Genomic DNA, 27,386 nt, shown 5'->3' with positions numbered 1-27,386 from the left:
ATTAGATACAGTAGTGTGGTCTCTGCTCTCAGAGCAGCATTAGATACAGTAGTGTGGTCTCTGCTCTCAGAGCAGCATTAGATACAGTAGTGTGGTCACTACTCTCAGAGCAGCATTAGATACAGTAGTGTGGTCACTACTCTCAGAGCAGCATTAGATACAGTAGTGTGGTCTCTACCCTCAGAGCAGCATTAGATACAGTAGTGTGGTCACTACCCTCAGAGCAGCATTAGATACAGTAGTGTGGTCACTACTCTCAGAGCAGCATTAGATACAGTAGTGTGGTCTCTGCTCTCAGAGCAGCATTAGATACACTAGTGTGGTCACTACTCTCAGAGCAGCATTAGATACAGTAGTGTGGTCTCTGCTCTCAGAGCAGCATTAGATACAGTAGTGTGGTCTCTGCTCTCAGAGCAGCATTAGATACAGTAGTGTGGTCTCTGCTCTCAGAGCAGCATTAGATACAGTAGTGTGGTCTCTGCTCTCAGAGCAGCATTAGATACAGTAGTGTGGTCTCTGCTCTCAGAGCAGCATTAGATACAGTAGTGTGGTCTCTGCTCTCAGAGCAGCATTAGATACAGTAGTGTGGTCTCTGCTCTCAGAGCAGCATTAGATACAGTAGTGTGGTTACTTCTCTCAGAGCAGCATTAGATACAGTAGTGTGGTCACTACTCTCAGAGCAGCATTAGATACAGTAGTGTGGTCGCTACCCTCAGAGCAGCATTAGATACAGTAGTGTGGTCTCTACCCTCAGAGCAGCATTAGATACAGTAGTGTGGTCACTACCCTCAGAGCAGCATTAGATACAGTAGTGTGGTCACTACCCTCAGAGCAGCATTAGATACAGTAGTGTGGTCTCTACCCTCAGAGCAGCATTAGATACAGTAGTGTGGTCACTACCCTCAGAGCAGCATTAGATACAGTAGTGTGGTCACTACCCTCAGAGCAGCATTAGATACAGTAGTGTGGTCTCTACCCTCAGAGCAGCATTAGATACAGTAGTGTGGTCACTACCCTCAGAGCAGCATTAGATACAGTAGTGTGGTCACTACCCTCAGAGCAGCATTAGATACAGTAGTGTGGTCTCTACCCTCAGAGCAGCATTAGATACAGTAGTGTGGTCACTACCCTCAGAGCAGCATTAGATACAGTAGTGTGTACACTACTTTTAGAGCAGCATTAGATACAGTAGTGTGGTCTCTACTTTTAGAGCAGCATTAGATACAGTAGTGTGGTCGCTACTTTTAGAGCAGCATTAGATACAGTAGTGTGGTCTCTACTTTTAGAGCAGCATTAGATACAGTAGTGTGGTCGCTACCCTCAGAGCAGCATTAGATACAGTAGTGTGGTCGCTACCCTCATAACAGCATTAGATACAGTAGTGTGGTCGCTACCCTCAGAGCAGCATTAGATACAGTAGTGTGGTCACTACCCTCAGAGCAGCATTAGATACAGTAGTGTGGTCTCTACTTTTAGAGCAGCATTAGATACAGTAGTGTGGTCGCTACTTTTAGAGCAGCATTAGATACAGTAGTGTGGTCTCTACTTTTAGAGCAGCATTAGATACAGTAGTGTGGTCGCTACCCTCAGAGCAGCATTAGATACAGTAGTGTGGTCGCTACCCTCATAACAGCATTAGATACAGTAGTGTGGTCGCTACCCTCAGAGCAGCATTAGATACAGTAGTGTGGTCACTACCCTCAGAGCAGCATTAGATACAGTAGTGTGGTCGCTACCCTCAGAGCAGCATTAGATACAGTAGTGTGGTCACTACTCTCAGAGCAGCATTAGATACAGTAGTGTGGTCGCTACTCTCATAGCAGCATTAGATACAGTAGTGTGGTCGCTACTCTCAGAGCAGCATTAAATACAGTAGTGTGGTCGCTACTCTCATAGCAGCATTAGATACAGTAGTGTGGTCACTACCCTCAGAGCAGCATTAGATACAGTAGTGTGGTCTCTACTCTCAGAGCAGCATTAGATACAGTAGTGTGGTCACTACCCTCAGAGCAGCATTAGATACAGTAGTGTGGTCTCTACTCTCAGAGCAGCATTAGATACAGTAGTGTGGTCGCTACTCTCAGAGCAGCATTAGATACAGTAGTGTGGTCGCTACTCTCAGAGCAGCATTAGATACAGTAGTGTGGTCACTACCCTCATAGCAGCATTAGATACAGTAGTGTGGTCACTACCCTCATAGCAGCATTAGATACAGTAGTGTGGTCACTACCCTCATAGCAGCATTAGATACAGTAGTGTGGTCACTACCCTCATAGCAGCATTAGATACAGTAGTGTGGTCACTACCCTCATAGCAGCATTAGATACAGTAGTGTGGTCACTACCCTCATAGCAGCATTAGATACAGTAGTGTGGTTTGTAATTCTATTTTGATAATGATATTTTTTCCCCAGGTCCAATCCAGTCCAAATCTCTTTAAAGGTATCGAACAAGAGCCTGTACAAGAACCACAAGCTCAGGTATGTCCTTCACATGCAATAAAGTTTGATTCTTTAACTCTGCAAACACCAATTAACCTAAGTAAAAGCACACTTCCAAATCAATTTTGTAGATATTTAATATAGATTTTAACTTGTATTAGATACAGCATACTGCACGTTTCCTGAACACTGCAGTTTTTTGTCTACTTCTGATTTAGCTAAATGTTAATATAATTCTTCAATTAGTCCTGTATAGGTGGAGACAGGCCAGTTAATTTCTTACCCACTGAAAAAGTCTTCATGGTGGAATCCCTCCTGAAATCAAGCAATTTCAGAGAAAAAAGAAGGTATAAAACAGTTTATTCTCTCTTTTTTTTGACATTTTTTAATATGCCAAATAAATTATTTCATGTAACTTACAGGTATCGCGTCAGCCTGGATGAAATTCAGCGTCGCATTGGTCCCCCAGAGTTTCTGTCTTTAAATGGGCTTGTGTCATATCTGCGGACAGCAAAATCCAATAAAGACTCCCTGCATGTGTTCAAAATTAACAGAAGGTAACCTCAGCATCCATACTAAATATATATATATATATATATAGTTAAATGTACAGATATCCTGACAAAAGCGCTAATAGGAGAGGTCACAGTATATACAGTGCGAATACATCAAATATATTTATCCTACCATTGAAACAGATTTATGTGGAATGTTGATACTACTTTGCCTTAAAACATCTGCATGTACAAAAAAAAGAACATCCATTTTTCATAGAATATTATTACTTTTAGTGCAGTGGCAGTTGGTATCGTAGTAGTCTTCTTATTGCATTTATGTATCCCCATTTAAAGGCTAAAATCCTTTTATAACTATTGTAAAAGTGTATAATCATAACCTTGTCATTTCGAGCTCTTAGATGTGTATGTCTGATTCCTATGACCCCTGTGTTTTCTAGAACAGAGATTGCTGCACCAAACCCACTCTTAATGACTTGGTTTCCATTGTGACACTTTAATTATATAGAGAGATTGTAAAATCAGTTGTATTTCTCCTTAAAAATCTCTTACAGATGAAGCTGTTGACCTAGCTGTGGACCTGGGAAAGCTTGCCAGTAGGCATATAGATTTCCAGTCAGCTGCTGAAACTCAGCAATCTTCACAGGACAAGGCAACAGATCTCCTGAAAGCAAAGTCTGTTCAGTAAGTAAAATATTTTTTGTATAAAACCGTGTACAGTAAATTGTTAAATAAATAGAATTGAGATTAAATGTACAAAGTTTGCTTCTTACCCCAAAAGTAGTTAATCTGCGAAGACCCTGTCACTGGTTTTATGCTAATACAATCAAGACTGTCACCTTGAAATACTTAAACTTACTTGGTTTTAACATATTGCTTTGCCTTTTCCAAACAGGGAGTTCTTAGGACAAACCAAAAATGGCTTGGCTCTGTTCATGAGTCGGTACAACACAGTGACTCATGGACTGGGGCCAAAGACATTTGAGGTCTCTGTTCAAATTCTGGAGGCGTACCTACGTCAAGTCATACGGCAGCTTACAGAAGAAAGTTAAAGCAATTGTGCTGTGCATGCAGCAGTGTTTTGTTTGTTTAGTTTGCAGTTAAAAAAAGTACTAGTCTTTAACAAAAGCTTTTCCACTTGATAGTTCTTTATTGTATTTTGTGTACTTTTTTTCAAATGTTAACTTTTGTACTACTTTACAAACACATAAAAAAAATAATAAAACAAAACTTTGTCAGTGCTAATGCTTAACTTTGGAAATTAAAACCTTTACAAGAGCAGCATACTTGAAGTTATTTCTCCCTCTCTTCTCAAACAATTACATAACACACTTCTTGTAATTGCATACTGAGGTTTTAAACTACAAAGACAGTTCATTTTAAAAGTTACATACAGATTACATCGAAATTTGCTATAAGCAATTGGAGCTAGTAGCACTAATAGTAGGATTCTCAGTCTTTTGTGTAGACATCCCTCATTGACTTTGCGCGGTTGCTGGAAGGCTTTCCCCGTTTCTTTTGGAAGGTCGAATCTGGACGGGAAGTATAAAGAAGTCTCTTACCAGGTTTTGCAAGCTGATAGTTGTGCACATTCAAAGCTCTCTTTCTAGACAACTCGATAGATTTTCTGTAAGGATGGAGTCTCTCAATCTTTCTTTTTCTGCAAATCCTAGTGTATTTCCCAAAAATTATGTGGTGAGCATGCTTCACTGCTGAAAACATATCAAGGGATGGCTTGTAGTCTGTGCTATTACACCATTCATTTAAATCAGTCACTAATTTCTTTATACACCACTTTGATGAATTTGGCTGCAGTGTCTGTGCCTGATTTGCCATTGAATATGTGTGATCATTTGGTTTTGATATTTCAGGTGGATTTGATTCCTCCGTATGAGGCTTTTGCGTTAAGTTCCACAACACCTTCAAGCACGCACATGCCTCTCCTAAGCTACTTGTCAAGCAAGAGCATTTTTCTGTCTCCATGTTTACAATGCCTAGCTGTGTACCACTTGTGACAGGAACGACCTGTAGGGGGTGTATAGTTCCATTATGGCCCTTTTAAATGGAGACACCAGGAATGGGGGGCTAAAGAGTGTTTACATAGGAGACTGTAATGTTCGGCCGCATTTATAGCGTACTGCAGTGGGTCCGCGACTCTTGCATAAAGATCATTTGCTAAGGAGACTACACTATCGAGTCAGACTTTACCGCTGGGCAGGGATGACGTAGTGCACAGGTAAAGATGGTTTGTAGAGGAGAAGGTACTCTTAAGCTGGTTTTGCGTTGGACAGCGGCAGTGACGTATTGCGCAGATGAGCGGGGTTGTTATATTACCGGTCCTGCGCAGTTGCATTTGTTTGGCGTGGTGAACGATAGCGGCATAAGTCGGCAGTGCGGCGCGATTCTGCGGTGTAAGTACAAGTCTGGTGTTTAATAGTGCTAGTAAGCTATAAATTGCTAACTGATGGCTGGTGTAATATTTTTACAGACTGAGACCTGTCTGAGCGCCTTAGGATCTAACTCAGTGTGGTGCTGTAAACGGTGTGTGACTATGCTGGTGTGAGTATACATTTGGTGTCTATTTAGTTTTACTAAAGTTGTGTGTGTGTAGTTGACTGATATGCTGGTGTTACATCCTACAGGATGAGAGCTGTAGAGAAGTTGGCTACAGGTGTATGTAAAAGGTGTTGAGAGTTGAGGAGCCCAGTGTTGGCCAACTGTAAGTTTTAGGTTGGTATTTTATGAATTTAGTGATTAATCTGTGTATCTGGAATAAAAGGGAAACATGACAAGGGTATGTAGAGGGCGTTTGTATATGTATAGGAATGTTTAAACATGTATATTAAGACTTTGTTTTTAAAATATATAACTAAATTGTTTAATATATGGAATTTAAACAGGCAGTAAGCCAATATTGGTGGGACAATTTAGTGTATTAAGGTAGGTTTTGATTTTAAGCTGGTGTGATTTTTGTATTCTTTTTTTTAATTTAGAATCTCTCTCTGTAGAGGAGAGTGGATAATTAACTACTGAAAGCAGACCAGTCCCAGTGAGAACCTCTGAAGGTTCATCTTATAGTGGTTGAAGGTAATAGGATGTTTGTGTGTGTGTGAGTATGCTGGTGTGAGGTGTGTCTGCCTATGTGAAGAAAAAAAAACAAGGGAGATGTATAAATAAATTAACGCTGTTTTTCATCCCCTTGCTGTAGGCTACCCTGTTGGCACCAGTCGCTGTTTTGTTTTGGTTCTTGGTTTTGTTTATTGTTTTTTTTTGTTTAATAGAATTCAAGCATTAATTTTTTTTTTGTATTATTACCATTATATTTTTTTTATATACACGGTTGATTCTACTATATTGTCCTATACGTCCATGTTTATTGGTGGTAATAATTGGTGCTGGTGACCTGTATACTGTCTGTTTCTTGATCTTAAAGGGGCAGTGTTGCATGATATTCAGTAAAGAGGGCAAATTGTTTTAATTAGGTTAAATAATTAAAATACTCATCTTGTTTTTTAATTTTGTTGTTTTTTTTGTTTTGTTTTTTTCTTTTAGGTGCTGTGGTGGGGCATCCTCCAGTGCGGAGCTATTTTGTATTTGTCGTGGTTGTGTGTGGGTAACTAAATTCACGAGTGTTCTCTTTTTGTTTGCAAGTAGTGCAGTGAGTTATTTCTTTTTTTAAGTAGAAGAACTCCCCCTGGAGTGATACGACCACCACAGTGACCTTTATTACATGTCCATATTTATGTTCATAAATATTTTTTTTTATTGTTTATAATAAAGATTGTTATTGATTGCCCTCTACTTGGTTGCCATTTCTGCTCATTCAGTTGAGACCCCTGTAAGCGGGGAATGGTGCCCAGATAACTAAGGTGTGCGCAGGTGTTGGGTGGGTTGGTTGTTTTGGGAGTTGGCATTATTATTATAAAAATAATTTTCTTGAATTGGCTCACCCACCACCAGTGTTACATAATTGCCGTAGTCGGCAGGATCTTGTCCAGAGACGGCATTGATTAAGTAGGGGGCAAAGTTCTATTTTGTTTTTTTTTGTTTTTCTATTGAAGGGTTTAAAAACAAAACTAAGAACAGCGACTGGTTGAGTCCTGGGAAGGCTGTTTGTGTGTGCATGTGTTATTGTTGTGTCTAAATAGTTTTTTTGTGTATGTGCCAGGTATAAGACCATGGATGACCAGGAAGAGCAGATTAGGACTCTGACAGAACAGGTTCAGCAGCTGCAGGCAGACAATGCTAGTCTTCGCCAGAGAGTGTCAGGAGAACCAAGTACTTCAGGTCAGTCGTTACAGAATAGACAGACTGATCCTTTCACTACACCAGCACAGGTTACAGAACGTTATGTCTATGTTCCTCGTGAGCGTAAATGCGTAAATTTCGCAGGATCATGTACCTGTAGAGGAGTGGGTAGAAGAGGCTCGGCAATGTTTGACTAGTAGACACATGACACCCCCAGAGCAAGCATTATTTCTTTACGATTTATTAGATGGAGAAGCTAAATTAGAAATAAAGTTTCGTCCAGCAGCAGACCGCAGAGACCCAGAGCGTGTTTTAACCATTTTATTGGAGATGTTTGGATGCTCACAATCCCATGTAGAGGCTCAAAAGCAGTTTTTTCAACGCAGACAACGGGATGGGGAAACACTGAGAGAGTTCTCACATGCTTTGTTGTCGTTAATGGAAGTGGTAAAACATAAGAGCCCAGGTTTTGCTGCTAATTCTGACAGCTTGGTGAGAGACCAGTTTATAGAGTATGTGAAGGACAGCATGCTCCGTCGAGAGCTAAAACGGTTGGTTCGTAGTGATCCTACTATATCTTTTTTGACTGTTCGTAGCGAAGCACAGCGCTGGGTAGTAGAAGGTGAGCGTGGAGCCTCTACACGTAGTAGGGCTTTCTCATGTGACTCCCAGTGGGAGGCTGGGTGTGATACACAGGCAGTTACTGGTGCTGTTTCCTCTAATGAAATGGTGGAAGTAAAAGAGTGTTTACGCAAGCAGCAGATACAGTTGGATGCTATTTTAACGCAGTTGTCTAGCCACCAGCCATTAAGGGGTGGGGCTATTAACCAAACAAGGCGCTTGAGGTTTGAATCTGACGGTAGGCCAATTTGTAGGCACTGTGATAGGCCAGGACATATAGCTAGGTATTGTCCTGGGCTAGAAAGGCAACAGGCCACTCCAGCAAGAGAGAGGTCGGGGGTTGGAAGGCCAGTAGGACCATCAAACTCTCAAAGGCAGCCACAGGGAAACTAATTCCCACCAGCGTGGAGAGCCACATGCTGGATAAGGGTTTTCGGGGCTCAGGGTCACACGGGTCTTGTGGCATTGGTCCTAGGTTGGTGGGACAGTGTCCAGTAGTTAATGTAGTAGTGGATGGAGTAGTAGTGCCATCCCTTTTGGATACAGGATCAATGGTGACTACCATTACGGAGAGCTTTTTCTTGTCACATTTTCAGCCTAGGGTGCAGGAACAACTACAGTGTTGTAGGGGGTTGCGTCTTAAAGCTGCCAATGGTTTGGATATTCCATATTCTGGCTATGTAGAGCTGGATGTAGAAGTGTTGGGAAAGCTTTTACCTCGTATGGGTATCCTAGTAGTAAAAGATTCAGAGGATGTGCTCACTCAGCAGAAAAAGGGTTTAGTACCTGGGGTCCTAGGTATGAATGTGTTGGTCAGCTGTTATAGGGAGTTGTTTAGCCAACATGGAGATCAGTTGTTTCAGTCCTCAGTTCTACAAGCAGCAGCACCAGGGTGGGGCTTAGCCCTTTCAGAGTGTCAAACTTTAGAACATTTACCTAGTTCTGGTCATATAGGTTTAGCTGTAACGCCAAGGGGCCCTGCAGTACGGATTCCTGCTGGCACATTGAGGTTGGTGCCAGCCACGTGCCGGCAAGATTTGGCATCTTGCGTGCGTGCAGTTTTATTAGAAACCGTAGACCAAGGAGAGGAACTTCCCCCGGGGTTATTGGTTCCTAGTGTGTTGTTGCCTGTTGAGAAGGGTAGTTTGGTGGTCCCAGTAGTGAATGTTGGTCATCAAGATCAGTGGGTTAAGCCAAAGGTTGCCCTTGGGCAACTTAGTATGGTTAGTGTGTGTCCAGCACGGCTCCCTGTCTTCTTTACTGAACAGGAAGACGATCAGGGTCCAGTAGCATATATTCAGTCAGTGGGAGTGCAAAACTCACCACTGGTAGATTTAGGAGATGTGTACTGGCCTAATTTAAATTGTGAGGAACAACAAGAGGTTAAAGCATTGCTTGAGCAGTATGTTTCTGTTTTTAGCCAAGAAACAGGGGATTTGGGTTGTACAACTCTTGTAGAGCACGAGATCCCATTGCTGGATGACATCCCAGTACGACAGCGATATCGTAGGCTCCCACCCTCACAATATGGACTAGTGAAGGCACACATAGAGGAACTGGTAGAGTGTGGCATAGCAAAGCCGAGTTGTAGCCCCTACTCTTCTCCCATTGTGGTCGTTCAAAAGAAGGATGGCTCTATACGTTTGTGTGTAGACTATAGGCATCTTAATGCCAAGACTCGGAAAGATGCATTTCCTCTCCCTAGGATTGAGGAGTCATTGGATGCACTGGCTGGAGCGAGGTATTTTTCTACTTTAGACCTTGCTAGTGGCTATAACCAAGTCCCAGTAGCTGCTAAGGACCAGGCAAAGACTGCCTTTTGTACCCCATTTGGGCTGTTCGAATTCCAGCGTATGCCATTCGGTCTGTGTAATGCCCCAGTCCCTGTTATTATATTTGGATGATGTGGTGGTATTCTCCTCAACATTCTCAGAGCACATGGAACGGTTGAGACTTGTGTTGGAACGGTTGAAACAGAATGGTCTTAAATTGAAGTTGGGCAAGTGTCATTTTTTTCAGACAGAAGTCAAATATCTGGAACATGTAATTTCAGCAGCAGGGGTTTCCACAGACCCAGATAAGATTGCAGAGGTGTCAGAGTGGAAGGTTCCATCTACTTTGTTTCAGCTCCGTTCATTTTTGGGGTTCGCGTCGTATTATCGACGCTTTGTTGAGGGATTCGCTAAACATGCTGCACCCCTGCACAGGCTAGTTGCCAAGTTGCAACCTAAGAAGGGGCTAAATCGAAGGGCAGGGTCAGTACAGGACCATTGGGACACAAACTGTGAACAAGCATTTAATACCCTTAAGACTAAACTTGTGACTGCTCCAGTGTTGGGATATGCAGAGTTTTCAAAACCATTTGTTCTGGAAGTAGATGCTAGTTCACTGGGCTTGGGTGCCGTGTTATCTCAGGAGTGCACAGAGGGGAGAAGACTGATTGCTTATGCAAGTCGAGGACTGAGACCTACTGAGCGAAATATGGACAACTATAGCGCAATGAAGCTTGAACTGTTAGCACTGAAATGGGCGGTAACTGACAAATTTAGGGAGTATCTTCTAGGGAGTTCTTTCACAGTGTATACCGACAATAACCCGCTGTGTTATTTGCAGACTGCAAAGTTGGGGGCGGTGGAGCAGCGTTGGGTTGCCCAGCTAGCCTTGTTTGACTTCAAGGTAATTTATCGTGCTGGTAAAACGAATAAAAACGCTGATGCACTGTCACAGTTGCCACTGCCTTCATCTCCAAGTAGAATGGAGGACGTGGCTGTTGGAGTGAGTGTTCCACAAGAGTTCCAGGAGTTAACAGTGGCTGTCGCCTCAATGGAACCTGTGGATGCAGTTCCAACTAGGAGTAAGAAAGATTTGGTGGTATTACAAGCAGAAGACCCAGTGATTAAATGCTTTTTGGGGTACTGGCGACGGGGAAGGTTCCCCTCAAAGATGGAGCGAGCTCAGTTGGATAGACAAGTTTTGGAGTTGATGCGTCAGTGGAATCGTGTTCGAGACAGGGAAGGATTGTTGTATCGCGTGTCTCGAAACCCAGTTGGGGTAGGGGAGAGGTTTCAGCTCCTGCTACCCCATGTGCTGCATACAGAAGTGCTAACTGCCCTTCATGATAATCACGGTCACCAGGGGGTAGAGAGGACTGTAAACTTGGTCCAAGCGAGATGCTATTGGCCTTGGATGCACAGAGATATTGAGAGATGGTGTAATGATTGTGGCCGGTGCACGGCAGCTAAGGCAGTAAGGCCCAAGGTGAGACCTTTCTTGGGGAGTCTATTGGCTTCACAGCCTTTAGACATACTGGCGATCGATTTCACTGTACTGGAAAAGTCTAGTGATGGTCGTGAAAACGTGTTGATTGTCACAGACGTATTTTCAAAGTTTGCCCAGGCCTACCCGACACGAGACCAGAAGGCTAGCACCGTAGTTCAGACTCTAGTGGAAAAATGGTTCTATACTTATGGGGTACCAAAGAGAATCCATTCTGATCAGGGAAGAAGCTTTGAGGGGGAATTGTTGAAACGGTTGTGTCAGATGTATGGTATAGAAAAGAGTCGTTCTAGTCCATATCACCCAGAGGGCAACGGCCAATGTGAGCGGTTTAACAGAACGCTTCACGACCTTTTGAGGACACTACCTCCTGGGGAGAAAAGACGATGGCCACAACATCTATCTACAGTGGTGTTTGCTTACAACACCACCGTGCACCAGTCCACCAAACACTCCCCTTATGAGCTGATGTTTGCTCGAGAGCCTCACCTTCCTATTGATTCATTGTTGGGTGGGGAGGTGGAGTTGGAGTCTGAGGAGGTAGGAGATTGGGTACAAGAGCATCGTGAGAGATTGGCAGGAGTGTTTTCTCATGCAGAGAAGCAGTTGAAGGCTGCTGCGGCATACCGAGCACGGCATACTCATCCCTGTCCCATTGTTCCATCTAGTACAAGAGTGTATAGGCACAATCATCCTAGGGGGCGGCATAAGATACAAGATGAATGGGGCCCAGAGGTATTTGAGGTGGTACGGTGTTTGGATGAGGTAGGAACACTGTATAAGGTGCGGCGGACCGATGGCACCTTGACTGAGTTCAATATCCACCGGTCAGAGCTGCGCCCTATTCCTGCTAGTGTAGTGGAGCAAGAGAGGGAACTTTTTGCTGTTAACAGTGGGCCGTCAAGGGCAGTGGGGAAAGATTCTAGGAAAGATGCTCAGGTGTTTGAAGAGCTGCCAGAGGTTTTGTTGGCCCCTCAATCGGCTTTGCCCTCTGCAACTATGGGAGAGCCAACATTTGTCCCATTAGAGGAACAATCCCTGCCTTGTTTATCTCGTGGGCAATTGGAAGGTGTGTCAGAAGTATCACAGGGGTTAATGGGAACGAATGGGGTAGCTGGAAGGCTGTTGTCCGACCCCCCTAGAGTGTTACCTTGTAGATTAAGGGAGGAGCCAGCTAGCGAGATGGGGTCTTTGGTAGAGTTACCTCCCGAGCCAGTCAGATGATCCAATAGGGGTACAGCAGGTCGGCATACCAATCCTTTTCACCTACCTAGATCAGTTGTAGGTTTGAATAAGGGAGAAGAGCTGGAGGCTACAGCTCGGTTAGAAGTAGTGTCAGCTGAGACTATGTTTAGGCCATGGCAGTAGGATTGCCCACGGGACGTGGACAAATTCATGGGGGGTAGATGTGACAGGAACGACCTGTAGGGGGTGTATAGTTCCATTATGGCCCTTTTAAATGGAGACACCAGGAATGGGGGGCTAAAGAGTGTTTACATAGGAGACTGTAATGTTCGGCCGCATTTATAGCGTACTGCAGTGGGTCCGCGACTCTTGCATAAAGATCATTTGCTAAGGAGACTACACTATCGAGTCAGACTTTACCGCTGGGCAGGGATGACATAGTGCACAGGTAAAGATGGTTTGTAGAGGAGAAGGTACTCTTAAGCTGGTTTTGCGTTGGACAGCGGCAGTGACGTATTGCGCAGATGAGCGGGGTTGTTATATTACCGGTCCTGCGCAGTTGCATTTGTTTGGCGTGGTGAACGATAGCGGCATAAGTCGGCAGTGCGGCGCGATTCTGCGGTGTAAGTACAAGTCTGGTGTTTAATAGTGCTAGTAAGCTATAAATTGCTAACTGATGGCTGGTGTAATATTTTTACAGACTGAGACCTGTCTGAGCGCCTTAGGATCTAACTCCGTGTGGTGCTGTAAACGGTGTGTGACTATGCTGGTGTGAGTATACATTTGGTGTCTATTTAGTTTTACTAAAGTTGTGTGTGTGTAGTTGACTGATATGCTGGTGTTACATCCTACAGGATGAGAGCTGTAGAGAAGTTGGCTACAGGTGTATGTAAAAGGTGTTGAGAGTTGAGGAGCCCAGTGTTGGCCAACTGTAAGTTTTAGGTTGGTATTTTATGAATTTAGTGATTAATCTGTGTATCTGGCATAAAAGGGAAACATGACAAGGGTATGTAGAGGGCGTTTGTATATGTATAGGAATGTTTAAACATGTATATTAAGACTTTGTTTTTAAAATATATAACTAAATTGTTTAATATATGGAATTTAAACAGGCAGTAAGCCAATATTGGTGGGACAATTTAGTGTATTAAGGTAGGTTTTGATTTTAAGCTGGTGTGATTTTTGTATTCTTTTTTTTAATTTAGAATCTCTCTCTGTAGAGGAGAGTGGATAATTAACTACTGAAAGCAGACCAGTCCCAGTGAGAACCTCTGAAGGTTCATCTTATAGTGGTTGAAGGTAATAGGATGTTTGTGTGTGTGTGTGAGTATGCTGGTGTGAGGTGTGTCTGCCTATGTGAAGAAAAAAAAACAAGGGAGATGTATAAATAAATTAACGCTGTTTTTCATCCCCTTGCTGTAGGCTACCCTGTTGGCACCAGTCGCTGTTTTGTTTTGGTTCTTGGTTTTGTTTATTGTTTTTTTTTGTTTAATAGAATTCAAGCATTAATTTTTTTTTGTATTATTACCATTATATTTTTTTTTATATACACGGTTGATTCTACTATATTGTCCTATACTTCCATGTTTATTGGTGGTAATAATTGGTGCTGGTGACCTGTATACTGTCTGTTTCTTGATCTTAAAGGGGCAGTGTTGCATGATATTCAGTAAAGAGGGCAAATTGTTTTAATTAGGTTAAATAATTAAAATACTCATCTTGTTTTTTAATTTTGTTGTTTTTTTTGTTTTGTTTTTTTCTTTTAGGTGCTGTGGTGGGGCATCCTCCAGTGGGGAGCTATTTTGTATTTGTCGTGGTTGTGTGTGGGTAACTAAATTCAGTGGTGGGGGAATGGTGCCCAGATAACTAAGGTGTGCGCAGGTGTTGGGTGGGTTGGTTGTTTTGGGAGTTGGCATTATTATTATAAAAATAATTTTCTTGAATTGGCTCACCCACCACCAGTGTTACACACTGTCCACTATAACAGAGTTCATATGCACAGTGTAATCTTGGGCTGTCCAGAGTGCATTTGCCACCCGTTGGCGTATGTCCTCAACCTCTGTTCCATTTTCAGCAGAAATCATCTTTGCAAACTCTAAATGTTTACACACATTGCCTTTTAAAGCATATTTACAATCACAAGTCATATAAACCAAGTTCACAGAATACACATGACCAGGAATGGTCTCTGAGGGAATGCTAAACTGGCCTTCTGAGTTGTAGGTCACACTTTGGCCAAGTCCATTAGATTTCATCCTTTGTGCAGCTTCAGACACATCCTGGGGAGATTTTGAATTTGTTCTGCCAGCAGCCTGCAGATCTCCCAAATGCCTGTTTAATTAAACAACATTGTTTGTTTTTTCCCCAGTTCATGTTAAACTTGAGCAATTCACTCTGTATAATTACCTAAAATAAAAGTGTAGAATTGTTTTAATAGTTGTTCTTTACAATTTCAATGAGAAACAGACTACGCAGGGCTATCTAAAAAAAATAGAATATATTTGAAAAGTTACCTTAATTCTATAATTCAGTTCAAAATGTGAAACTTATGTTATATAAATGTATTACACACAGAGTGATCTATTGTAAGTGCAGTAAAAAGGTTTTTCTCATAGAAATGCTTACTTGTAGTACGGCACAACGTCATCATTCAGCAAACGGAGAAGATCGTCAACTCTTTTGTTTGAATAGCCGCAGAAGAAACCATACTTGAGGCCTAGGAAAAATCTTATATCCCCACACACAAAGTAAAAAAAGAAAAAAAAAATTAAAATAGAAACCAAACAATCTGCTTACATAACCTCAGTTAAGTCACAATATTGTTACCACCTTCTTACAAAGTATGCAGAGAAGGACTATTATTTTTTTCATTATAGAACAACAATGTGCTTCTATATGCTCAGTGAAGCTGAAAAAAACTGAGCGTAAAAAATGAGAAGGTAGTCATAATACTGTAACTTGACTGCATATTAATTACATTTATAAAATGTGAATCAAGCATGTAAAGCTTATACAGATTTTACAACTCAACGACATTGTTTGTTTCACTTTGGTGGTGATAAAACAAACGTCCAAAATTGGACCACATTTCTGCATTTGTCAGCCAATTCTTGCGAAGGTAATCACAGACTTGAGTGCTCTGTGTTTCTGTTTCTATTCTTGCAAGCTGGTCCTCTGACATTTTCTGAAACTCTTCTGCCTGTGTAATCAAAATATCAGTATTTTGTCATTCGGTGTCTTCATTTAGGGGCCATGATTCATTAATCTTGAACCATGACACATAACCACCTGAAGATCATTAACATTCTTGCCCATTATAAGCTACAAAAATATAATTTGACCATAATATGTTGACCTAATATACAGCGCCTTGCAAAAGTATTCAGCCCCCTTGAACTTTTCAATCTTTTGGCACAACTTTTTTAGAATAAAAAAACTGAAAAGTGGGGTGTTCAATATTATTTGGTCCCTTGTGTTAATATTTTGTAGTGCCACCTTTTGCTGTGATTACAGAAGCAAGTCGCTTGGGGTTTGTCCCTATCAGTTTTGCACATTGAGAGACTGAAATTTTTCCCATTCTTTCCTTGCAAAACAGCTCAAGTTCAGTGAGGTTGGAAAAATATTGTTTGTGAACCGCAGATTCAGCTCTTTCCACAAATTCTTGATTGGATTTCAAGGCCCAAATACATTTGCAAGGCACTGTAACATGAACCACACTTTAAAATGTTTTGTTACTAAATATTAGTTTCCCGTGTTCTACCCTTTAATGAAATGACTTTGATAAATAAAATGTTTGACATGGTTTCCACCAACTTTTACTATATATTACAATTAATAGTACATTTTTAATTTAACTACAAATGGAGGTGATTATTTAAAAACATTTACTATTCCTCTAAATTAATCAAAAATATTTACCTGAAGCACATGAAACCAGCATAATAAGTACTGCTGAATGAGGAAACACAGCTTTGATTGCGTTGATTTCTTTGATATCCTTGTCCACCATTACACACCTACATGACATTACAAATAAAATTCTATGTAAAACACTTTATGGCAGCTTTCATAAGACTATACACAAACATTAACATTTCAAAACAGACACAGAAAGCCTTTTGACAATTGAAGAATGGTGAAATAATACTTTTTACATGCTTATGTTAGCATCTTAGTCATAGGGTTAGGTAGTCTTATGAATACTGCTAACATTTTAATTCATTCTTGAACAATTATGTACCAATGATTGAACCAATAATAAAAAAAACTCAGATTTAATAAACAATGACAATGAACAAAATGTTACTTAATGCTGGTGTAATATTTTAGTGGGTATGCAAAAATTAAATTTACCTTGGGGTGAAAAGGTTAGCTGCCTCCTGGAGTTTCCTCAGACAGATTTCAATGTTGCTTGTGGATTCTTCACTCATTACAAAAAAGGCAACAGGGACTCCTTTCCCCTCCGAGGTTTTCACAAGCACTGCATAGAATGCGAATCCATACTGAGTAACACCTTTGTAAGTTGCATCAACAAAAATCATTGAAGATCCAAACTGTTTGCACTGTTCCTGCTGCCACTGAGAACTAAACACAATAATTAGTGGCTGATGTTCCTTGTGGGATAAAGGCTGGTAATAGAGTATGCTGTCCTGCAGATCTGCTTTTATTAATCTGTCCACTGATATACTGTCGTTTCTGTCAAATCTCTGTCTGGCATTGAAACCAGCACGGATTCCAGTGATATCCTTTTGAGTGAGAAAATATCTTCTGTCTCTGAGGTCATTTTTGCCATATGTGCGAGACCACCTCACAGTTCTTAACAGTATCTCTGAATTTGAAAGTCCCTGTGAGAGACACTCATGTATGTAATTCAGTAAATCTTCATCCACACGATTTACTCCATCTTCCTGGGAATTTGAAATGTCATGTCCACTGTGCTCAGCCAATACCCCAACTATGCATCCAGAAATATTGTTATCTGTGACAAACTGAAATTAAACATAAGCTGGACAAGAACTGGCTCTTGTTTTCTCAGGATTGCCGCTTGAAGCACCAGATGCTTTGTTTCCACGCTCACATTTCCACTGAATTAGATTTGGTCATCTGGACTTCCGGGAAATGAAGTAACCTCTGCCCTGGAGATGCAGAACATCAACATAGGTTCTCATGAAATCTTCATGAGTTTCGCCTTTCAAGACATGAATCTGACGTTCAACTCGCCCATCCCTTTCTTTCCTTAATGACTGTTCAATGGATTTCACCCAAAAGTCTTCCATCTGTAAAAATAGGTTTGAGAGAAAAAAAAAGATTTAAATCAAAAGTATTTTATGTTGAACAAGGATTAATGCTTTCTTTAACTTTTGCTTATAATCGACTGTTATAGTAATAATTTGAGAACCCAATTACTTTAAAGACTGCTAAACTACACTATATTTCCAAAGTATAAGGCATAGATAGATGAGTCTCTCTATGCTCTACTGTTCTTGAGCTAATCTGAAGCTACATGAAGTTTGGAGGTGTGTAGTGACTGCAGAAAGTTGGTGAACTCTGTGCACTGTGCTCCTCAGCATCCGCTGACCCCACTGTTATTTTGCACTGACAGAGCACAGAGTCGCTGTCGTTCCCTGTCTCTTCCACTGTGTTATAATATCACTGACAGTAGGCTCTGAAATATTTAGTAGTGAGTAGTAAAATTTCACGACTGGACTTGTTGCACAGGTGCAGCATCCTATCACTGTACCACGCTGGAATTCACTGAGCTCCTGGGAGAGACCCATTGTTGTTTGTAGAAGCAGTCTGCTGCTTGCCTAGGTGCTTGGTTTAATACAACCGTGGAAATTGAAATGACTGGAGCACCTAAAATTAATCATTTGGATGGGTGACCAAATACTTTTGCCAATATAGTGTATGTAAATTATTCTTTCCCCACTAAGATTCATATATTTGTGAGGTTATTTTTGAAAGCAAGATTTATTTAACCTGTGCAATTACCAGCTGCAAATAACTCATAAGTGTAAAATGAGCTAAATCAGCAGTGTGCAAATTGAATTTATTGCTTGGTGAGTGAACATACTTTGCTATGAGAGAAGTGACCACCTAGCAGTATTTAATACTGCCCTGAGAGTGTAGTGACCACACTACTGTATCTAATGCTGCTCTGAGGGTAGTGACCACACTACTGTATCTAATGCTGCTCTGAGGGTAGTGACCACACTACTGTATCTAATGCTGCTCTGAGGGTAGAGACCACACTACTGTATCTAATGCTGCTCTGAGGGTAGTGACCACACTACTGTATCTAATGCTGCTCTAAAAGTAGAGACCACACTACTGTATCTAATGCTGCTCTGAGGGTAGCGACCACACTACTGTATCTAATGCTGCTCTGAGGGTAGAGACCACACTACTGTATCTAATGCTGCTCTAAAAGTAGTGACCACACTATTGTATCTAATGCTGCTCTGAGGGTAGTGACCACACTACTGTATCTAATGCTGCTCTGAGGGTAGCGACCACACTACTGTATCTAATGCTGCTCTGAGGGTAGTGACCACACTACTGTATCTAATGCTGCTCTGAGGGTAGTGACCACACTACTGTATCTAATGCTGCTCTGAGGGTAGAGACCACACTACTGTATCTAATGCTGCTATGAGGTTAGTGACCACACTACTGTATCTAATGCTGCTCTGAGGGTAGTGACCACACTACTGTATCTAATGCTGCTATGAGGTTAGTGACCACACTACTGTATCTAATGCTGCTCTGAGGGTAGTGACCACACTACTGTATCTAATGCTGCTCTGAGGGTAGTGACCACACTACTGTATCTAATGCTGCTCTAAAAGTAGAGACCACACTACTGTATCTAATGCTGCTCTGAGAGTAGTGACCACACTACTGTATCTAATGCTGCTATGAGGTTAGTGACCACACTACTGTATCTAATGCTGCTCTGAGGGTAGAGACCACACTACTGTATCTAATGCTGCTATGAGGTTAGTGACCACACTACTGTATCTAATGCTGCTATGAGGTTAGTGACCACACTACTGTATCTAATGCTGCTCTGAGGGTAGTGACCACACTACTGTATCTAATGCTGCTCTAAAAGTAGAGACCACACTACTGTATCTAATGCTGCTCTGAGGGTAGCGACCACACTACTGTATCTAATGCTGCTCTGAGGGTAGTGACCACACTACTGTATCTAATGCTGCTCTGAGGGTAGTGACCACACTACTGTATCTAATGCTGCTCTGAGGGTAGTGACCACACTACTGTATCTAATGCTGCTCTGAGAGCAGAGACCACACTACTGTATCTAATGCTGCTCTGAGAGCAGAGACCACACTACTGTATCTAATGCTGCTCTGAGGGTAGTGACCACACTACTGTATCTAATGCTGCTCTGAGGGTAGTGACCACACTACTGTATCTAATGCTGCTCTGAGAGCAGAGACCACACTACTGTATCTAATGCTGCTCTGAGAGCAGAGACCACACTACTGTATCTAATGCTGCTCTGAGAGCAGAGACCACACTACTGTATCTAATGCTGCTCTGAGGGTAGTGACCACACTACTGTATCTAATGCTGCTCTGAGAGCAGAGACCACACTACTGTATCTAATGCTGCTCTGAGAGCAGAGACCACACTACTGTATCTAATGCTGCTCTGAGAGCAGAGACCACACTACTGTATCTAATGCTGCTCTGAGAGCAGAGACCACACTACTGTATCTAATGCTGCTCTGAGGGTAGTGACCACACTACTGTATCTAATGCTGCTCTGAGGGTAGTGACCACACTACTGTATCTAATGCTGCTCTGAGAGCAGAGACCACACTACTGTATCTAATGCTGCTCTGAGAGCAGAGACCACACTACTGTATCTAATGCTGCTCTGAGGGTAGTGACCACACTACTGTATCTAATGCTGCTCTGAGGGTAGTGACCACACTACTGTATCTAATGCTGCTCTGAGAGTAGAGACCACACTACTGTATCTAATGCTGCTCTGAGGGTAGAGACCACACTACTGTATCTAATGCTGCTCTGAGGGTAGCGACCACACTACTGTATCTAATGCTGCTCTGAGGGTAGCGACCACACTACTGTATCTAATGCTGCTCTGAGGGTAGCGACCACACTACTGTATCTAATGCTGCTCTGAGGGTAGCGACCACACTACTGTATCTAATGCTGCTCTGAGGGTAGAGACCACACTACTGTATCTAATGCTGCTCTGAGGGTAGCGACCACACTACTGTATCTAATGCTGCTCTGAGGGTAGTGACCACACTACTGTATCTTATAATTGTAACTACATAACTGTGTTTCTATAAATAAAGCAAAGAATAGCTCTGAAAATGTATATACATAAACAATAGCTTACTAATGCTGCTGCTCTGAGAGTATTAGCTACAAAATCGGTTCAATGGCTAACCTCTCTTAAACCTCAAAGAGAGTAGAACAAGTTATGCAGACAGTACTTAGTAATATTCAGAAATACTGTTACTAAAGCTAAAAAAAAAAACCCCAAACCTATTGTTAGTTAACGTTAGCCATTAAGACACAACCACCAGCACAGGTAACCCTGTAATGTGATAAATAATGACAAAACCAATATTTTTACCGTTTTTAAATAACAGAGGGTGAGCATTTTTTAGCTACTGAATGTGCTTAAAATGTAAAAAAAAAAATGAAGCTTACCTTTTCTTTCTCAGCAACGCAGCTAAATCCTACTTTAAAAATCCTGCAACATCCCGTCTTCAGTCCTCAAATAATTTAGCGCCAGATTTCAAAAGCGTTGCTTCCGGTAATAAGCTCTCACTACCAATCAGATCCAAGCTTGGCTGACTGGGCGCAAACCAATGGCATTTGGGAATGTGTGAAATAGGGGCGGATACCCGCGGGGTAGACCCGCCCCCGGGGTGCTGCTGAGGGCAAAAAACCCAAACGAGCATTAGGAGACCAATCTGGGCAAATTACGTTTCAGTGTTTTTGTCTGTTACTTTTGGATGAAATAGGTGTCAATCACTTTTGTGATGCTGGAGAAAGGCTATGACCTGATTTGATTGGACACCCCTGAACACCAACGTGATCCAGCGCTCACGCCATTGGTTCAAAAGACGATCACTTGAGAATATTATGTTTCAGCTGCGCTGAAAATAAACGCATGTTTGAATTTTCTATAATATAATCTGATGTTATTTCACATACTAATAATGTTTTATAAGGCTATTTTGTTGGGGAGGCGTGTTCCCCATGTAAACAATGTGAAAAAACAGGCTGTTTCAGTTGGAGATTTCTGGCGAATGGTTTCATGTAGATCAAGTCAAGTCAAGTAGTTTTATTGTCAGTACTGCATATGTACAGGACATACAGAGAATTGAAATTACGTTACTCTCCTTCCCAATTTTACAGCAAGTACAGATAATAGATATAATAAAGGAGAATGGGAGACACTATGAGTACAATACAGCAGGGACACAAATAGACATACATGAGACAAAAACAAGGTGCAGTGGTGTGGGGGAGGAATAGATATATAAATATAAGTTAAAAAAAAAAAGAAATAGATACATAATATAAAAGAGTGGGAGACACTATATGTACAAAACAACAAGACACAATAAACATGCGTAAGACAACAGTGTAATATTGATGGTGATTGAGATGGGATGACAGTATAAATAGTATATAACAGTAGTGCAAATATGGTATATGGTATATAGCTTAAGGCTGGTAAAGTGAATGGGTGCGTAAGTCCTTAAAGTTCACAGTTTAATTAAGTGGAATTAAAGTGCGTATTGACAGTGCAAGTATATCAGTAGTGCAGGTGTTGTGTAGTGCAAGTCCGTTTGGAAGGGACCAGTACTTTGTGCATTGTAGTGCAGAGTTTCAGTACTTTATTAGTGGGGGGGTTCAGGATGCTGAGTGAGTGTGTGCTGGGGGCAGGACTGGGATGAGGGGTAGAACAGGAAGAGAGTTCAGCATCCTCACAGCCTGATGGATGGGGCTGTCTTGCAGTCTGCTGGTCCTCGCCCCGAGACTCCGCAGTCTCCTCCCTGATGGCAGCAGGCTGAAGAAGCTGTGAAGTGGGTGGGAGGGATCTCCTGCCAGACGGAGGGCTTTCCGTATGAGGCGGGAGCTGTACACTCTAAAAAGTAACTCTGAAGGCCTTTAGCCAATCCTTAAGTAATTTCCTTGTTGTAAGATAAAAAAATAAGTTATATGAATTTGGGAGAATTTTTATGTTCATTTATTGTTTTATTGAGTTGTGGTGAAATAAAAAATGGAAGTGTTGTTTCAACACACTTTCCTGACTAACCCACGCTCAATATATTCCATTAAACACTAAAAAGCAAAATTCATTTTCTGCCTTGGACTGTATTGTATTGTATCTGTATTGGACAACTTAATTTTCCCATCCTTCTGAATTCTCCCGCCCACTTGGACATGTTGGATATCACTCCAGAGAGGTTGAGAGGCTCCACCAGGCAAAAACTATTAACTATTTTCATATGCCGAATATGTGGTTTGCTTTAGTGGTGTTTAAGTTTGCCAGTTTTTGACTGTGGCTGTAGGCAGAAATTAATTACCGGTAGGTTAGCAAGCTAGCCTAGCCAAGTAACTCTGCCACAGACAGTTTTACAACCGTCAAGATTACTGTTACTACCCACAGATGTTTTTTATAAATTAATTATTTACTTGACTTCAGGTTTTAAAAAGGGCATTTATTAATGTCCATTCTTAGTTCCTCTGGAACAGGGAGCTGAAGTTTGCTAAAGTATTTACTAGGCTCTGGTTTTAATTCTTCCGTTCCACCTTAAATCATGCAGCAGCTTCAGGTGGCAGAATGTAAGCCTGCTTCATTTAAGGTGGGGCAGGAAATTTAACTGATACACACTCCTATCGATTTTTGTTTGTTTGTTTTAAAAAAAAGGAACCCACATATAACGTTAATACTAAGAGAGGGAAGACAGAGGCACATTAAACTGAAGGCTTTATAGGCAAATTAGTTCACTCAGCGCTCATTTTAGCAATGCAACCAGGCAGTTATTCCCAGTCCAGTAATAGTCTGGAGAGAGAGAGTGGAAGTGAGAGAGAGACATTAAACCGTGTTTAATTGAAAAAAGCTTGGCTCACTTATTCTTAAAACTAGAGAGTATCTTTAATGTACCCAACCGGTGTACTGATGAAGTTGTAGAGGAGTTGCATTTTATTAATCATTCAACCTGTACTCCCATGATTAATGACATTTACAGTCTTGTCTGAGAAGGCACAATTGTGAAATTGACAAGGTCATTGTGTCAGAAATGGTAAAGGACCTTTGTAGTGCTAACCCCATTAGCTCTGCTTTGAGTAACGGTGGTCACCTTTCCTCTGCCTACAAAAGAAGGGAATATTTTAAGGAGCACTTTTCTGTGGTTGAACCCACTGAGTATGTTCTCGCTACTGACAGCAGTTTCCAATATGTCTCTATTCTGAACTCATTACTTCAGGTTTTGAGCAGGAAAGATATACAGGATTTCATCTTGCATGATGATAAAACTCAGAATACTTTGTATGAGTCATTCCATGATGGCACACATTACAAAACAAATGAGTTGTTCTCTGGAGATGACATTACCATTGCTCTCATTCTCTATGTGGATGATTTTGAAATTTGCAATCCTCTTGGTACATCCCGGAAGAAACACAAAATCACAGCTGTTTACCGGGTGCTAGGTGATCTCCCATCACTGCGCCGTTCTTCACTGAACTCAATCTTTTTAGCAATTCTATTCAAGACTGTGGATGTAAAAAAGTTTGGGTTCAGTTCTGTTTTAGAGCCACTACTCAAATATCTTGCAATCTTAGAGGAGGAAGGACTGTATATTCCGTCACTGGGTAGAAGAGTCATAGGTACTGTGTTTAGCATAGTTGCAGACAATCTTGGAGCACATTCTGTGGGAGGATTTGTTGAGAGTTTTTCCTCGTCACATTTCTGCAGGTTTTGTCTATGTGAGCAGTCAGAACTTCAGACAAAAGAAGTGAGAACAGGGGTATTCCCACCCAGGACGAAAGAACAGCACAAACTGCATATTCAGTCAGTACAGGACAATGTCAATTTGACCCATGTGTGTGGGGTCAAGAGGCAGTGTGCACTTACAGAAAAACTGAAATATTTTGATGTCCTGTCTGGTTATCCACCTGATTTGTTGCATGATCTCTTTGAAACAGTGGCGATTGCTCTAAGACTGCAAGGGAAGCTCAGCTTCCCCTAAAATGTAAAAAATAAGTGATTAAATATATACTGTTGTGTGTACATGTCACTGATTAAAAATGCGCTACACCGCGCTGAACTTAGTTCAGAATCAGCTTCTTATCACTGGTAACACCGCGGCTTTCCTCTCACTCATTCCCGCAGCTTCACAGCGCTGCTTTAAACAGCGCACAGACTTCAATAGCGGAGCAAAGCGCGCGGCGAAACGAGGCGAATCATTGGATAAATGCTGGGCTTTGTCCCGCCCATCGGACGCTCAGCGTCTGGGGGTCTATGGAGCAGTGGGCTGGCCTCGGCTGGCCCGGACGCTCAGCTTCTGCGTGATGATTGGATGATCTGTCTGAGGCGGAGTCCCTTTTTGATTGACAGCTAAATGAGCGAATCAGCGATCTTTTAGTGTAAAAATCCGTTTTGGAGAAGCCATTTGATAGTCTTCCTTACGAAGAAAAACTTAAGAATTAAACAGGAGGGCAGATAAATATGGAATCAGATTTGTGCCAAAATTATCAAACAAAACTTTTTAAATCGTAAATCAAAAACGAGAATATATATGAGAATAAAACACAATGAAGCAAAAAAAATGTCATCTCAAAAGTAAAACTTAGTATCTGTAAGAAAGTAAACCTTACTGAAGCAAAAAAATTCATCTCAAAAGAAAAAAATTATTACTTGCAAAACAATTATTTGCTTACGGGTCTCTCGGATTGTATCTCGCTGATCAGGTTTTTGCTCTCAGATTCAGTTTTGCAGTTACGCTTCCAGCTCTCTCCTTTGCGCTGCCTGACTTTTTGTTTGCGATTCTGGCACAAACGTTTCGCGTGGGCGGGGTTTTCTAGGGGCTGTCCCCATTGGCTAATTGGGTATTGAGCGGCAGCTCTGTGCTCCGGAAGTTGTTCTGTAAAACGGGCGCGCAATTTTCAGTGTGGGGGACGCTCTGACCGGCGGCGGCAGCAGCGGCGGAGGCGGACATCAGAGCACAACAGATTGATAAAAACGTGTAAGTATTGGCTTTATACTGTTCTCTGTGCTGTACTGGCATTTTTCTGTTAAGTCTGAAGTAAATAGGAGCTCGGCTACATATGTTTTTGTTTGAACTTATCTACAGCCGGATACCTGCATTGTTAACACGATTGCTAAAGCTAGCTAACTTACTGACCTTACTGGGGAGTTAGCTAAGCTGCCGGGGAGAGAGCTGAGGTTAGGGGAGAGCTAGCTAACTTTAGCAGTGGGCTAGCTAACATGCTAACATACAATAGCGGCGAGCTAGCTACCTGGAAGGTCTAAATCAGGGGTCTCAAAGTACCGGCCCGCGACGCGGTTTCATACGGCCCCTCACGGGTTAACAAAATAAATATACATCTGGCCCGCAATCCAATTTAATTATTTATGCTTTATTATGTTCGTTTTCATATTTTATCTTAACTTGTATTTTGGTGTGTGTGTGTGGTTTTTGTTTTTTTGCTTACGCTGCGTTGCCTGCTTTAATAGTCTTCAGTAGCCTTCAACAGTCTAACCTTGCAGCCGTGGTGTGTCCACTAAACTCCGTAGTTATAAACATCCTGAGGTTAGCAGCGCGCTAACTGACCTGTTTATAATGTAATCCCAGCAGTGACTCCGTGACGCTGCTCTAAACTGCTGCTGTTAGCTGCTTGGGCTGAAAGATGAACTGTAGAGAGCTGTATTATCCGGTTAGTGGGGTTATTTTATTTCATACACAGAAGAACTTACAAATTTTTAAAAACGCTCCAGACTGGCTCAGCTGAGCCCTGTAGCCCGTGGCTGGGCTGCAGCTCTGACTAAGCAAAGACTGCGGGCTTGTGGTGCTGCTGCTGCAGCTCCGACTAGTGGTTGGATGAGGAACTGCTAAATCTGAGGAAATGCTAAATCTGTCACAGCTCACAATTTTTGATTTTATATTTATTAAGCCTTATTTCAGTATCAAACGTTTTGATCAAAGTTAATATAACTTGTACTTGATGTAATTTCTATTCACTTGACTAGTTTGGTTCTTGATTGATGGAGTTTTTGGATTTCATAACATGACAAATTAAAAGGATTTATGTTAATAGAGCAACAAGCAACCATTTTTCCATGCAACTGTAATATTTGATTGAATAAATAGTATATTGAGAGTTATTTAACATTAAGGAGTAATTACATTCATTTTATATTACATCTGGTTACATTTTCTTATATTTATAAGTTACATCTGGCCCTCAGAGGACAGCCAATATGCCAATGTGGCCCTTGGCAAAAATGAGTTTGAGACCCCTGGTCTAAATAAATAATATTATAATATTATATATATCATATTATAATATAATAATATTATTATATATAATATTATAATTAATAAATAATTTTAGTCTGCATTTTGCAACTGCGGTTCTGGAACGGTTCAGTTGGAGAATCTGTACACTTATAGTTTTGTTTTTGTGGGTTTTTTTTATTATCAGGCACCACTTTTAAAGATGTAAGGTTAGCCAAATCAGATAATGATGAATGGACATTGAAAATAATTTATAGAGAATATAATATTATCAATAATAATAATAATAATAATAATAATATTATTAATATTATTATAATTATTAGTAGTAGTATTATCAGTAGTAGTAGTAGTAGTAACAGCAGCAGCAGTGGTGTTAGTGGTAGGATTGGTATTATAAACATCGTCACTACAATTTAATTTATCATTTCTCTTTTTTTCCATATGTCCAGGAAGCAGTAAATGAGCGTACACAAATTACATTTTATGTTGAATCTGTTCTGCATCACAATGGCACAAAAATAAATTGAAACTAAATTATTTTCTTTAATAGAAATGA

At 41.3% G+C, this 27,386-nt stretch overlaps 3 long non-coding RNA genes across 11 annotated transcripts; all 3 read left to right on the top strand.

The window, feature by feature from the left end:
- Positions 1-2,411: 2,411 nt before the first annotated feature.
- Positions 2,412-2,968, top strand: LOC125790245 (uncharacterized). The gene is made up of 3 exons (XR_007430041.1): positions 2,412-2,479; positions 2,687-2,787; positions 2,863-2,968. It is a non-coding gene; the product is annotated as an uncharacterized LOC125790245 (long non-coding RNA).
- A 554-nt stretch (positions 2,969-3,522) lies between these two features.
- On the top strand, positions 3,523-4,236 carry LOC125790253 (uncharacterized). Its single transcript, XR_007430061.1, has 2 exons — positions 3,523-3,639; positions 3,851-4,236. It is a non-coding gene; the product is annotated as an uncharacterized LOC125790253 (long non-coding RNA).
- A 722-nt stretch (positions 4,237-4,958) lies between these two features.
- Positions 4,959-14,109, top strand: LOC125790252 (uncharacterized). Of its 9 annotated transcripts, none has more exons than XR_007430060.1 (5): positions 4,959-5,366; positions 5,444-5,685; positions 5,949-6,042; positions 7,124-7,242; positions 14,052-14,109. It is a non-coding gene; the product is annotated as an uncharacterized LOC125790252 (long non-coding RNA). The 9 variants fall into 9 exon arrangements; XR_007430053.1 differs by lacking the exons at positions 5,949-6,042; positions 7,124-7,242 and adding exons at positions 13,095-13,227; positions 13,491-13,584 and having other exon boundaries at positions 5,444-5,554; positions 13,708-14,063; XR_007430059.1 differs by lacking the exons at positions 5,949-6,042; positions 7,124-7,242 and adding an exon at positions 13,140-13,584 and having other exon boundaries at positions 5,444-5,514; positions 13,708-14,063.
- Positions 14,110-27,386: the final 13,277 nt, after the last annotated feature.

Source organism: Astyanax mexicanus, unplaced genomic scaffold (genome assembly GCF_023375975.1).
Source record: "Astyanax mexicanus isolate ESR-SI-001 unplaced genomic scaffold, AstMex3_surface scaffold_35, whole genome shotgun sequence".
NCBI classification, from domain to species: domain Eukaryota; kingdom Metazoa; phylum Chordata; class Actinopteri; order Characiformes; family Acestrorhamphidae; genus Astyanax; species Astyanax mexicanus.
Note: the sequence above shows the minus strand (reverse complement) of the source record. Positions and strands in the feature narration are given on the sequence as shown.